Source organism: Condylura cristata, unplaced genomic scaffold, assembly GCF_000260355.1.
Source record: "Condylura cristata isolate star-nosed mole 26May11 unplaced genomic scaffold, ConCri1.0 scaffold00031, whole genome shotgun sequence".
Taxonomy (NCBI): domain Eukaryota; kingdom Metazoa; phylum Chordata; class Mammalia; order Eulipotyphla; family Talpidae; genus Condylura; species Condylura cristata.
The window spans coordinates 7,494,564-7,506,597 of record NW_004567132.1 but is presented as its reverse complement, the minus strand read 5'-3'; positions in this window follow the sequence as shown (position 1 = coordinate 7,506,597).

Genomic DNA, 12,034 nt, shown 5'->3' with positions numbered 1-12,034 from the left:
CTCAGGTGAAGCCTCTCAGCATCCCCGCATTTCTGGCCTGTACCCCAGTTCGTATGCATAAATAAATAAATCTTTAAAAAAAAAAAGTAAGGGTGGGGAATGGGATCAAAAATGGGGGGGTGGGGAGGGAAGTGCACGGGATTATGGTGATGGCACACGGGTGACTTGGTGATGGGAAACCCGCGGGGATTACAATTGAGATGGAAAAAAAAATGTACAAAATGATGTAAAAATAAACTGTTATAAAATAAAAAAAAAGTAAGGGAAGTATTGATAGTTAGATAGGAAAAGGCAGAATGGTATAATCCTATTTGTTTTGTTTTTTTTTAAGTCAACATTCTAGTAATATTGCTAGAAAAATGGTAATTTGCCACAAATTCTTTAAATAAGCAGTCTTGAATTTAAAAACTATCATCTGAATTTAAAAAAAACATCAGCTGAAGACTTAGAAAGCTGAGACAATTGACAAGCATGCTAAAAATGTTTAAATTGCATAAATGTATACTAGATTTAAGTTCTTTTATTTTAATAGAGCCACAGGTATGAGTCTCTGCAGGAAGACCTCTAACTGACCTACTTCCTGCTATCTCCTCACCACTTACAATAGAATCCAGTACAGAGTAGATTATCAATAAATATTTTTAACCAAGTGGCTCTGAAATATTTTGAAAGCTTCTTCCAAGTCTGGTCGATGAAAGTACCTCACAGGAATAAAGAAGAAAGTCAACAAAGCAACTAAGTTAGCCGCCACTTGTCAAGGAAAACACATTCAGATGTATGAAAGTATCTGTGATTACATAAAAAATATGATACAGGGCCCTCCCTGGTGGTGCAAGGTATTAAAGCGCAGCACTGCCAAGCTAGCCAAAGTCACTTTAGCACCAGTTTGATCCCCACAAGGGAGGTAAACCATATGGTGCAGCAGACCTGACCCGCAGGCTGCTCTCCTCAGCAGTATAATTCGTTGATCTGCCTGTTCTGCTCCTCACTCTGTCTCTGGTGAATTCTCTCACCACCCCTGTAACTCTGGCCTATACCCCAGTTTTTTATGCATAAATAAATCTTTAAAAATATATATGATACATCCAATTAAACAAAAGATTATACCTGAAGAGAACATTCGCATCATTTGGCCTTCTAAGGTTTTTCTTATTATTGTATACCCGATTCCAACACGGTATATATCACCTGGGGGGGGACTCAAAATATTAGTTAAATGGACGAATGGTTAAATAAATATGGAGACTGCTTCTTAAAACACACACATACACAAAATTCCTGTGGAAAGAAAATTCTGCACGTCTCTTTATTTGTTATAATCTCCAAGAAGAAAAGAACACACAGAAGTTAAGGATTGCCATTGAACCTGAAAGGACTTTAGGATTAGCAGTTTGATCATTTTATGGATGGTGAGGAGATCTGCAGTCTATTAAGTGAGGAACTGGCAGACAAATTCAGATGTCCTGATTCCAGACATTTCTCACTGTCTCATTTTGCAGTTCTATTTTTTTAACTGTGGCAACATTAATACAAATATTCTTTGATCCTGCGAAATTCACTTGTTTATACAGCTCAGACCTATGGCTTGCCACTTCAGCCTTCTTGTAGAGCCATGCATCTCCTATAGCAGCAGAATTTGGGATATAGATGTGGAATTCATAAATGAAGGTGCTTTTGTCCCTCAAGTAAGCCTTGTGTGCCTTTCTGCATGCCAGTTTTTTTCACAGTATAAGTTATTTCACTGCAGTGTTAAAGAACCAATGAAGTTTATGTTGTACACAGGACCTTGGGGATTTCATGTTTGGTGGAGCCAATAAAAGCAAATTCTCTCATGCCCTCCTACCAAGAACCTCATTCTGACATTCTGCCAGTTGCCTTCTCAGATCTGCATGTGATTCTACTTCCCTCTCGACATTCCAGGACTGGCAGCGTTTGTCATTGAAACCCCCTTTATGCTTTCTATCCAGTCAGTGACTCTCTTTCCTTTCTTTGGCCACCTTTTCTTAACCTTCACCCTAACCTTAACCTTAACCCTAAGAAATATGCCTGCAGATTTCTGACTTCTAGTAATATCTGAAACCATTCTCCCCACCTACCACCACTCATTTGTGAGAAAAACTAGAAGGGAGAAATAAAACTTAGTCCAGACCCCAGTTTTGCTCCTCTCAAAGCAAAAACACAACACAATTCTAAGAACTGCCCCTCAGGCCTTTAAGGCTTCCTACAGTTCTTTGGGTTCTCTCTGAAGGCCACTGTTCTTTTTAGTCCCAGTGTGTGCAAGGGCATTCACATGTCCTGGGAGTTCAGCCAGAGGACCCAGGTGGCCCTGGTGAGATTCTTAACATAGACAATAGAGGCTGGGAGTCCAAACAGGCTGCAATCTTCATTTTCAGTTAGTTGCTGGGGAGAGATGAACTCCTGAGGGGAAGATAACCAGAGATGTGTGAACTCCCAACTGCCCCTTGCTGATCTTAGACTTACTTCCAGGTCTAGGTTTTGTGTTTTTGTATCTTTCTCTAGCCTCAGAGCTGACTCCACTGTCAGATAGGGATAGACAAGTTCTCCTGAAAAACTGAACGACAGACTTGCCTCCAATTCCATTGAAATTCCTCCAGTCTTTTCTAGCTATAACAATGGAAGCATGAACTCCTCAGAATACTAGAATAAGTGCAGGGTCTTGGGATCCCTGAATAAGGGTCCTAATCTGCTTAGCAAAGATTTTTCAGTCCATGGTCCACTTTCTTTCCAATAAAAAAACTGAAACAGGGCCCTCCCTTGTGGCACAATGGGTTGGGACACAACACTGCAAGCTAGCAGCAGCCGCTTTGGTGCGAGTTTTGATCCCCGGCCCCAGAGGTGACCCACATGGTGTGGCAGACCTCTCCTGTCTTGTCCGCTGCTCCCCCCAGCAGTGTACTTCATCCATCTGCCTGTTCTGCTCCCCGCCGCTCTGTCTCTGATGAATCCTCTCACCACACCTGCACTTCTGGCTTGTACCTCAGTTCTGTACACATAAAAAAAAAAAAAAACTGAAACGTTGATATGAAATAGATCTTTACCCTGGTGTAGTTACAAAGAAGCTGAAACTGTTTACACTCATGCCATTCATAAGGCACCCTTCCGCACCCAACCCATCTTGGGTTGAGCTTATTGGTCTGTTATAATAGTGCTTCCATGTGGAAAAGTACAAATTGCCACCTGGTTAATTAAGTCTGATCTTCACTGTCTCCCACCTCATTGCCTCTGAAGGCCACCCCAGCATTTTTCTGTTTCTCAGTCTGGCAAATCTGTGGGCTCATTTTGATTTAGTCTCCTATATAAATATATGGTTCCTGCTAAGCCTGTGCCTCCCAGCCATTGATTGTACCCCACTAACATTCTACCAGCCTCTGCACTGGTCTAGTTTTCCAAATATTGCCATATTGCTTCTACCTCCCCTTCATGCACCCTTGCCTACTTTGTATGCCCAATGCTCTCCTGAAATTGACTGCAAAACACTTGTTGGGGAATTCTATTGTTACACAGCAGAGAAAGAAGTGTTGCATGTCATGGTGTAAAGACAATCTGGAAAGAAAAGTCTGTAGTGCATTAATGATGAGCACATATAAGTTGTTTTAGGTTCTACACAAAGCCTACATTTGGGTTATCAGGAAATTACTTCAATATGTCTTTGGATTAATTTCACTTATAGAGAAAAAATAGATACTTTCAAATACTTCAGCTTTAGTGGATCTCAAAATATGTTTTAAAAATTGTAAAGATTAAGATGCATTTATACAGTATGTTCAGTAAAGTGAATCTCTGTGTTTAAAAAGTATCCATAAAATAGCTAACTGGATAAATCCAGAAAAAGTATGTTAATTAGGATATCTACTGTCATACATTTCCTGTGTTGATGGTGTTTTGGCACAACCAAAATCCCATTGTATATAAGATTTTTTTAAGTTTTTTTTTTTTTTACTTTATTAAACATTATTGCTATTTACTCTATTCAAACATTTAGGAATTTGAATTTACTTTGTCCCTAATGCTAACTTATTTCTGACCTCTCAGGTGTAATCCCCATAAAATTCCCACCAACAAGTCACCCATGAACTGTTATCATAGTCTCTTGTGCTTTCCCCTCCTACTCAAGGATTTTCAAAATTATCACAAATTATAGAATATTTCCTTACAATCAGTTTACATAACTTGTCAGTACAACTTTTTAATCATAATGTAACTAGAACTTTAAAATATTTAAAATATATTTAAACCATTTTCACATGAAAAAAGAATTTAAAAACCATACAGGGGCCTCTCTGGTGGTGCAAAATGTTAAGTGTTAGTATTATGAAGCTATTGGCAGCCACTGCTGCACCAGTTTGATCCCCAGCCAGGGAGATGACTCACATGTTGTGGCAGACCTCTCCTGTCTCTCCTTCTGCTTCCCTCAGCAGTGTATTTCCATCAATCTGCCTGTTCTTTTTCCCACTCAGTCTCCCTCTGGAGAATACTCTCACACACCCACCCCAACATACCTCTGGCCTGTACCCCAGTTCTTGTATACAAAATGAGTAAATCCTAAAATAAATTAATAAAGGGGCTGTCCCTGGTGGCACACTGGGTTAAAGCACAGCACAATGAAGCTATCCGAAGCCACTGCAGCACCAGTTTGATTCCCAGCCAGGGAGGTGACCCATATGGTGTGACAGCCCTCTCCTGACCCACCCGTTGCTCCCCTCAGCAGTGTATTTCATTCAATCTGCCTGTTCTGCTCCTCTGTCTCTGGTGACTCCTCTCATCCACCCTGCACCTCTGTACCCAAGTTCCTGTATGCATAAATAAATAAATCTTTAAAAATAAATAAATAAAAAAGAAGTGCATCTTCTTTAAAAAAATAAATTAATAAATAAAAATTATACAAACACACAGGCCGTTATAGTCTTAATTTCAGTAATTCTAATGCCCTGTAAGTGAAGCTATTTGCCATTTTTCTTAAAACTGTGGAAAACATAACTACATGTGTAGGCGCAATATCATAATATCTTCCTTTGCAAGTTCCTGTTAAAATAATTATCCAGGGCCTTCCCTGGTGGCGCAGCGGGTTAAAGCACTGCACTAAGAAGCTTAAGCCACTTCCCATGAGTTCGATTCCGTCTGCCCAGAGGAGATCCACATGGCAAGGCAGACCTCTCCTGACCTGCCCGCTGCTCCCCTCAGCAGTGTACTTCCTCGATCTGCCTGTTCTGCTCCCCACTCTGTCCCTGGTGAATCCTCTGACCCACCGCATCTCTGGCCTGTACCCCAGTTCTGTATGAATAAATAAATCTTTTTTTAAAAAAAAATTATCCAGAGGCTTCCCTCATTGTGCAGGGATTAAAGTCTCAGTGCTATTAAGCTATTGCTATCCACTGCTTAAGACTTCAGTCCCCTGGTAAGAGTTTCATCCCCTGGTGAGGGAGCTGACCCACACGATGCAGCAGACCTCTCCTGCCTCACTGGCTGTTCCCCCAGCAGTGTATTTTGGTAGATCCACCTGTTCTGCTCCCCACACTGTCTCTGGTGAATACTCTCAGCACCTCCTCCCCATACCTCTAGACTGCACCCCAGTTCTTAGATGCATAAATAAATAAAAATAAATCTTTATAAATTTGTTTAAATGAACAATGATATAAAAATATATATATTTAAATAAAATATTTAATTTTAAAAAATCCCTGAGCAAATATTCTTGTTATTGAAATTAAGCTTTTGTTTTTGTCACATTTTTCAGGATAAAGACAATAGAATGGTTAAATAAGTAATTAAGTAATTTTTAGGACTTATAGAAATTTTTGTGTTGGGGGATTTTGACTGCAGTTCTGAAATATACATTTTTTCTAATTAATATAATCTGAAATATACATTTTAAGAAACCTTGAAATTTTCTAATTTAGTCAAAGGAGAAAAAAGAATTCTTTTTTTTCCCCTTAAGATTTATTTATTTATGCATACAGAGCTAGGGTACAAGCCAGAGGTGCAGAGGCTGGTGGGAGGACTCACCAGATACAGAGTGGGGAGCAGAACAGGCAGACTGACTAAGTACACTGCTGAGGGATGCAGCAGGCAGTCAGGAGAGGTCTGTCACGCCATGTGGATCACCTCTGGGGCGGGGGATCAAACTGGCACTGAGGTAGCTGTGGCCAGCTTGCAGTGCTGCATCCTAATCCTTTGCACCTCCAGGGAGGGTCCAAAAATGTTTTGTTTTTTGTTTGGTTGTTGTTCTTGTTTTAAAAAGAGACCCTATTACATCTACAAGTTCCAGTTCTCCAAGGAGATATTAGTCTCTTTCTTTTCTTTCTCCTAGTGTTTTGGAATTTATATTCAAAACAAAAGGAGTAAGAATTGAAGCATCTATTCTTTCTGGGGATCTTCATCATTCATTAATTTACTTTCATCAACATATTCTTATATACTTTTTGTTTGTCTTGTAAGTATCTAAGTATTTAAGTGTCCGTTTCTCCCATCTTAAAATGTCAGTAGTAATTGTTCTTACCTCACTGTATTATTGTGAAAATCAAGTAAATATCGTAGGTGTTTTAAAAAGTATCTGACATATACTAAATGTCCCTAAATGTTAGTCATTATCATATTTGCTATTTTTATTATTACCTTTACCTTCTGGTCTAGCTGCTGTTTGATTCTAACAGTCTCGATATGTAGAAATCAACTTGAACTGTGTTAAATGTAGGACTACCTGAAGGCAGGGTGAGCCAGTGAACTTTTTCTACTTTTCTATTTTTCTTCTTTTCCATTTATGATTCTAATTTGGTCTCTTCAGAGAGGAATTTCTTCTGCTCCAGAAATACATTTTAAAACTTCTCCCAGGAGGAACGAATTGCAAAATACAGAGTACCCAAAAATAAGATATTTTTATGAGCTCAGTACAACTTGCACATACCATGTCCCCAAAATTATTTTTTGGGTTTTCAAGTACAAATTATTAAGGAAACCCCATCCACCCCAATAGACAGCAGTATAATCTAGTGCCTTGTTACTCAAAGTTTGGCTCATGGACTAGTTAGAAATTCAAAATTTCATGCCCTGCTCCAGACCTATTGAATCAAAATCTGTGTCTCAATAAGATCCCCACGTAATTCATATATATAATAAAGTCTGAAAAACACTGATCCAGTTGAAGTTCAGTTTATTTCCCTTTCTGGTGGGATAGGATAACTTTAAATATTTTATAAATATAACAGGGTTCTTCAACCTTAGCACTAAGGACATTTGGGACAGAATATTCTTTGTTGTGGGACTGTGTATTGCAGGATGTGTAGTAGGACCTTGGCCGCTACCTACTAGATGCCAGCAGCACTCCCCTGTGCTCCCTTACACATATACCAGTTGTGACAACCAAGGGTTCCTCATTTTAACCATTATTATACTTATTTTTCTTATTATCTTCCTCTTATGATCTACCTGGGCCTATAAAATGCTGTTTAATTATTTTATTCTTATGTTATGAGATTATGTTTGATTGCTAAATGTTTCCTGGGAGGCAAAATTGCCCCTTGTTGAGATCTAAAATAAACCCATTAACTTTGCTAGGCTTTTTGGTCTTCTAAATCAGAATATGTGATACCTCATTTTTTAACTTCCATTGTGAGAATATTTTATTATATGAGTTTGTGAGAATATTTTATTATATGAGAAAAAAAACCCATGAAAACAAAATTTTGATGAAAGTTTCTTAAAACCTAATATTATTGTTATTCTTGTCTGTTTGTGGCTTTGTTTGTTTTTTTGTTTTTGTTTTTGTTTTTTAAGTTTTCTTCTCATGGTGATAATGAATCTCTTCTTGTGACCAGACAACCAGAGCACCAGGCAGGCAGTACCAAATAAGACAAAGCATCTGAGAGACTTACTAAGAGGTGATAAATAAAGGATAGAAAGTGAAGCTCCTTTGGAATGACATCTAGTAGTTTTCCTCCTTGGGTCAGAGTCACAGAATTTCATATCTAGTAGCATCTTCTCATCAACATTAATAGGACTTCATTTGATTATAAAAGCCAAAAAATATTAATTTATGAATTCTACAAAAATTTATTTACAACTAAGAATTTGGCACACAGGCCCTGTCCTTAAGGCAATTATGGGTGACTGGATATTGAGATCTTAATTCTGCCCTACTCCCCTTAACCCCAACCTGTTCCCTGCATCTTAGGAAATGGTAAATCCAACTTTCTAGTCTCTGAGATTGAAATCCATGGAATCATCCTTGAATCCTCTTTTTCTTACACATCCCAATCTAATCCTACAGGAAGTCCATTTGACTCAACTTTCATAGTAGTCTCAGAATCTGAACACTTCCTTGACTTCTACTCTGGTTCAAGCCACAGTCAATCCCTAAATTAATGCAGTATCCCCTGATAGGTCTCTCTAGTGCTACCCTTACTTCCCAGGCAATTCTCAACACAGCATCTAGACCGATACTGATACACTTGAAGTAGAGAAAGCCATCATGTCTTTTCAAAACTTCGATGGTTCTCTACTGAGAAAACAAGCTGAAGCAGTGGCCTTCAGTAAGCCCTTGCTTGCATCAACTGCCTCCCTATCCTGCCCATTCATTTCTATGACCTTGTCTCTCTCTTACTCATTTGTCTCCTGCAGCAATTCTGGTCTTCTTGATGGTCCTGAGCAGAAAGTGGCATAGGGTTTGCAGTAGGCTTTTAAGAGGCAAGAAAAGTCCAACTAGCGTCCATGGACTCCTACCCTGATTTCAACAGGATGTCACAACTCATGTAGTTGTGAAGAGATTGCATTGCAGCATATCATTAGTTTTTCCATCATGCAAAAGCCATTGCTATAAATAACCCCAAAAGTATACTGCAATAACATAATTAAGAATTGATTAGTTTTAAGTATTGATTTTTAATACCATTTATTTAATGATTTATATAATTTATTTTTTTATGATGGCTGTTTTTGGCAACAGTTTGCAAACTTAAGGAACATTTAACAATTGGTTGTGAAGAATCAGAAGAATTGGCTCTAGCTTTTATAAATAATACATAAAATAACAACTTTTATAAATATCTCATCAAACATGCTCCTGCTTCAGAAAAGCTTATGGAAAGCTCTTCTTTCAAATACTTGCAAGGACTTTTTCCTTCATCTCCTCCAGGTTTTTACCTGGATGTAAACTTCTAGGTGACTCTATTTCTAGTCAAAGAGAATATTAAAATGCAGATTGTTCATTTGACTCTGATGTGATCTTAACGGCAAATATTTATGACTTTGATGGGTGAATAAACAAGTACTATTCCTATGGGGTACAGGACAAACTCAAGGGGCAAGGGGAATGAGCGAGTTTGTGAGTCCTCACGAGCAAATGCTTGTTTAAGAATACAAGACAATACTCAAAAGCAGATATGTGGAAACAAGAGGGGAAAGAAAGGACTTAAGAGGATTTATTTATAAATGGATTAAGGAAAGGAGGTGCAAAGAGAAAGGAGGAGAAGAAAAAGTATTATCTGGCACGTGGCTGGAGGACATCTCTCCTCCCCATAGGTAGCTTCAGCCAAGCAGTGACCAGGTTATAATGGGAAGATGGCCAAAAAAGAGACCTGCCCTACCCTTGTTCAGTCATGTGGGAGCTGGGTTCTTCCTACTAGTTCCCAGCAGCAACCGCTTTCAGGAAGTCAAAGGGTGGAGTTCAAAAAGCTCCACCTTTCAGCAGCAAGTTGGCTATGAATCATCTACTAACTTGGAGATTGTTCTTTACTGTTCCTCTTATATTATATTGGATATGTAAATTGATAGAATCTTTTTTAGGAGGCATATAGCAAAATAACAAATAGACATGGCCTTTGAGAGAGGATTCTGCTTTTAGAATTGAAGAGATATATTCATGCCCAAGGTAAAATATACAGGGTTGCAGTGTTACTTAAAAGAATTAAAACTGGAAATAGCCTAATTGTTCTCAGTTAGGAAATGGTTAAATTACTTATGGTACTGAGAAGAGAGGGAAGTCTATGGGGATGTTAACAAGATGAGGTGGATTACTGAATATGTATAGTTTAATGTTATATATGTTGGAACAAAACACAAAGCAAATTTATTTGCAAATACATAGAAAACACTTAAAAGCATACAAACCATACCCTTAATGAGGATTATGTCTGGGCAGGAAGAATTAGGAGTGACATCTGAAGAGTACCTTTTTTTGTTATAGATATTTCTTTCTCTATTGTTTGAATTGTTAACAATGATAATGTATTACTGTTAATTAAAAATAATTCTCAAGTGGAATTATATGACAAATGATAAATTGAATTTTAATTTCACTTCTCTTTGATGAATGTTATTATTTTGTAGGCAATGAAAACTAGTACAAGAAAACGAAGATTCTCATTTTAATTCAATTACTGTGAGGTGGTGTATGCTTGAGTATGTATGTGTGATGGAGAAGGGAGAACAAGTGAGAGATCTGCAAAATGAAAATTATTTTATGGTGTTGTTGTGAGAAATCAGTGAAATATTGTCCAAAAAGTTCTCTAATAGCCTATTGGACATCAGGCAGTCATTCTATATCATTTGGATTTCCTTATCCATATACCATTCCAAGGTTGAAATCTGATTACAAGTGAAGGTAATAAAGGATTAACTACCTACCAGACCAGTGTTCTGAATTTGATTCTGAAAATACAGTGATTAAACATAATTAGCTGCCCCATCAATTTTTTTTTTTGGACCTGTTAATAACTTGTTTATACTGGTTACTTCATTTCAGATAACTAGAGGCAAAAACTATAGCTAAATATTTACAACTGACTCACTGCAGTCAGACATATGACTTTCTAGGGCTATACTTTAAAGATTAAATGAAAAGAACCAAAGGAGGGGACAGCAAATAGACCATTCAAGCTTTACAGCTCAATAAGGGCTGCATGTGTTACACTGCTTCTTCACACCCGTTTGGGCCTAACAAGGAAATTAAGGCCAAAAGAGGTCTTGACCAACATAAAATTCTGAACAGTCAGGTCTACTCCTGGTCTTTCCCCTTATGCTAAATAAAATCTGGTCCAAGAGGGGTAAACGGGTGGGATGGGGAGTACCTTTTTAAAACACAGCCCCAGTTTTTCTGGTAATACAATGTACCTATTCCAAACAGTCTATATCATATTACATACAGCGATTTGATTTTATTCAGTTAGTTCTGAATGAAAAAAAAATTAAAATCCTAGTTCTGAATAAAAATCCTAGTTCTGAATGTCATCCAGTATCATTTTGGTAAATCTGGGTGTTAACTGGGTTTTTATAATCAGAGGTTAAGAAGCTGTTACAGGGCAGTGAGAAGGGTACCCCCCAAGCCCCAAACCTACCCACTCTAAATAGGTTCTGCCACCTGCCACATAAAGACAAAACATATAAGACATTTAATGGAAAGGAAGTTTAATGCAATTGGTGTGCAATACAGAGAAGACAAAGAATATAATTTCTAAATCAAACACCCAAAGTTACCCATCCACGCGTGGCTAAAAGTCCACCCAAAAGGGATTGGCCCAAAGCAAGGCTGAAAGCCCGCCACAAGTCTAGAGCACCTTCTGGAAGGGACCCATAGAAAAGGGTCAGAAATAGCCAGACAAGTCTGGGAGGAAAAGAGCAAAATCAAAATCAAGATAAACACTGTCACATAGGTCTCTTACCCACATCTGTTTCAGCCAGTCCAGGATCAAGAAACAAGACAAAGTTTCTTCACATGTCTCTCTGCTCTGTGTTCCTCCCTCAGGTCACCTTCTGGCTCTTCATCCTCCCTTCCTTCTTCAGTGTCCTCTTCAGCTTCTCCTCCCTGCTCAGCTCTACCCTCTTTTAGGTAGGGTAGGGAACCTGGAACCACCCTTTTACAGAGCTATTTTTATTATTTTTTTAAAGACTTATTTATGTCTACAAGAACTGGGGTAAAGGCCAGAGGTGCAGGGGACTTACCAGAGACAAAATGGGGAGCAGAACAGGCAGATCCACTGAAATACACTGCTGAGGGGAGCAGCCTTAGTAACAGGAGAGGTCT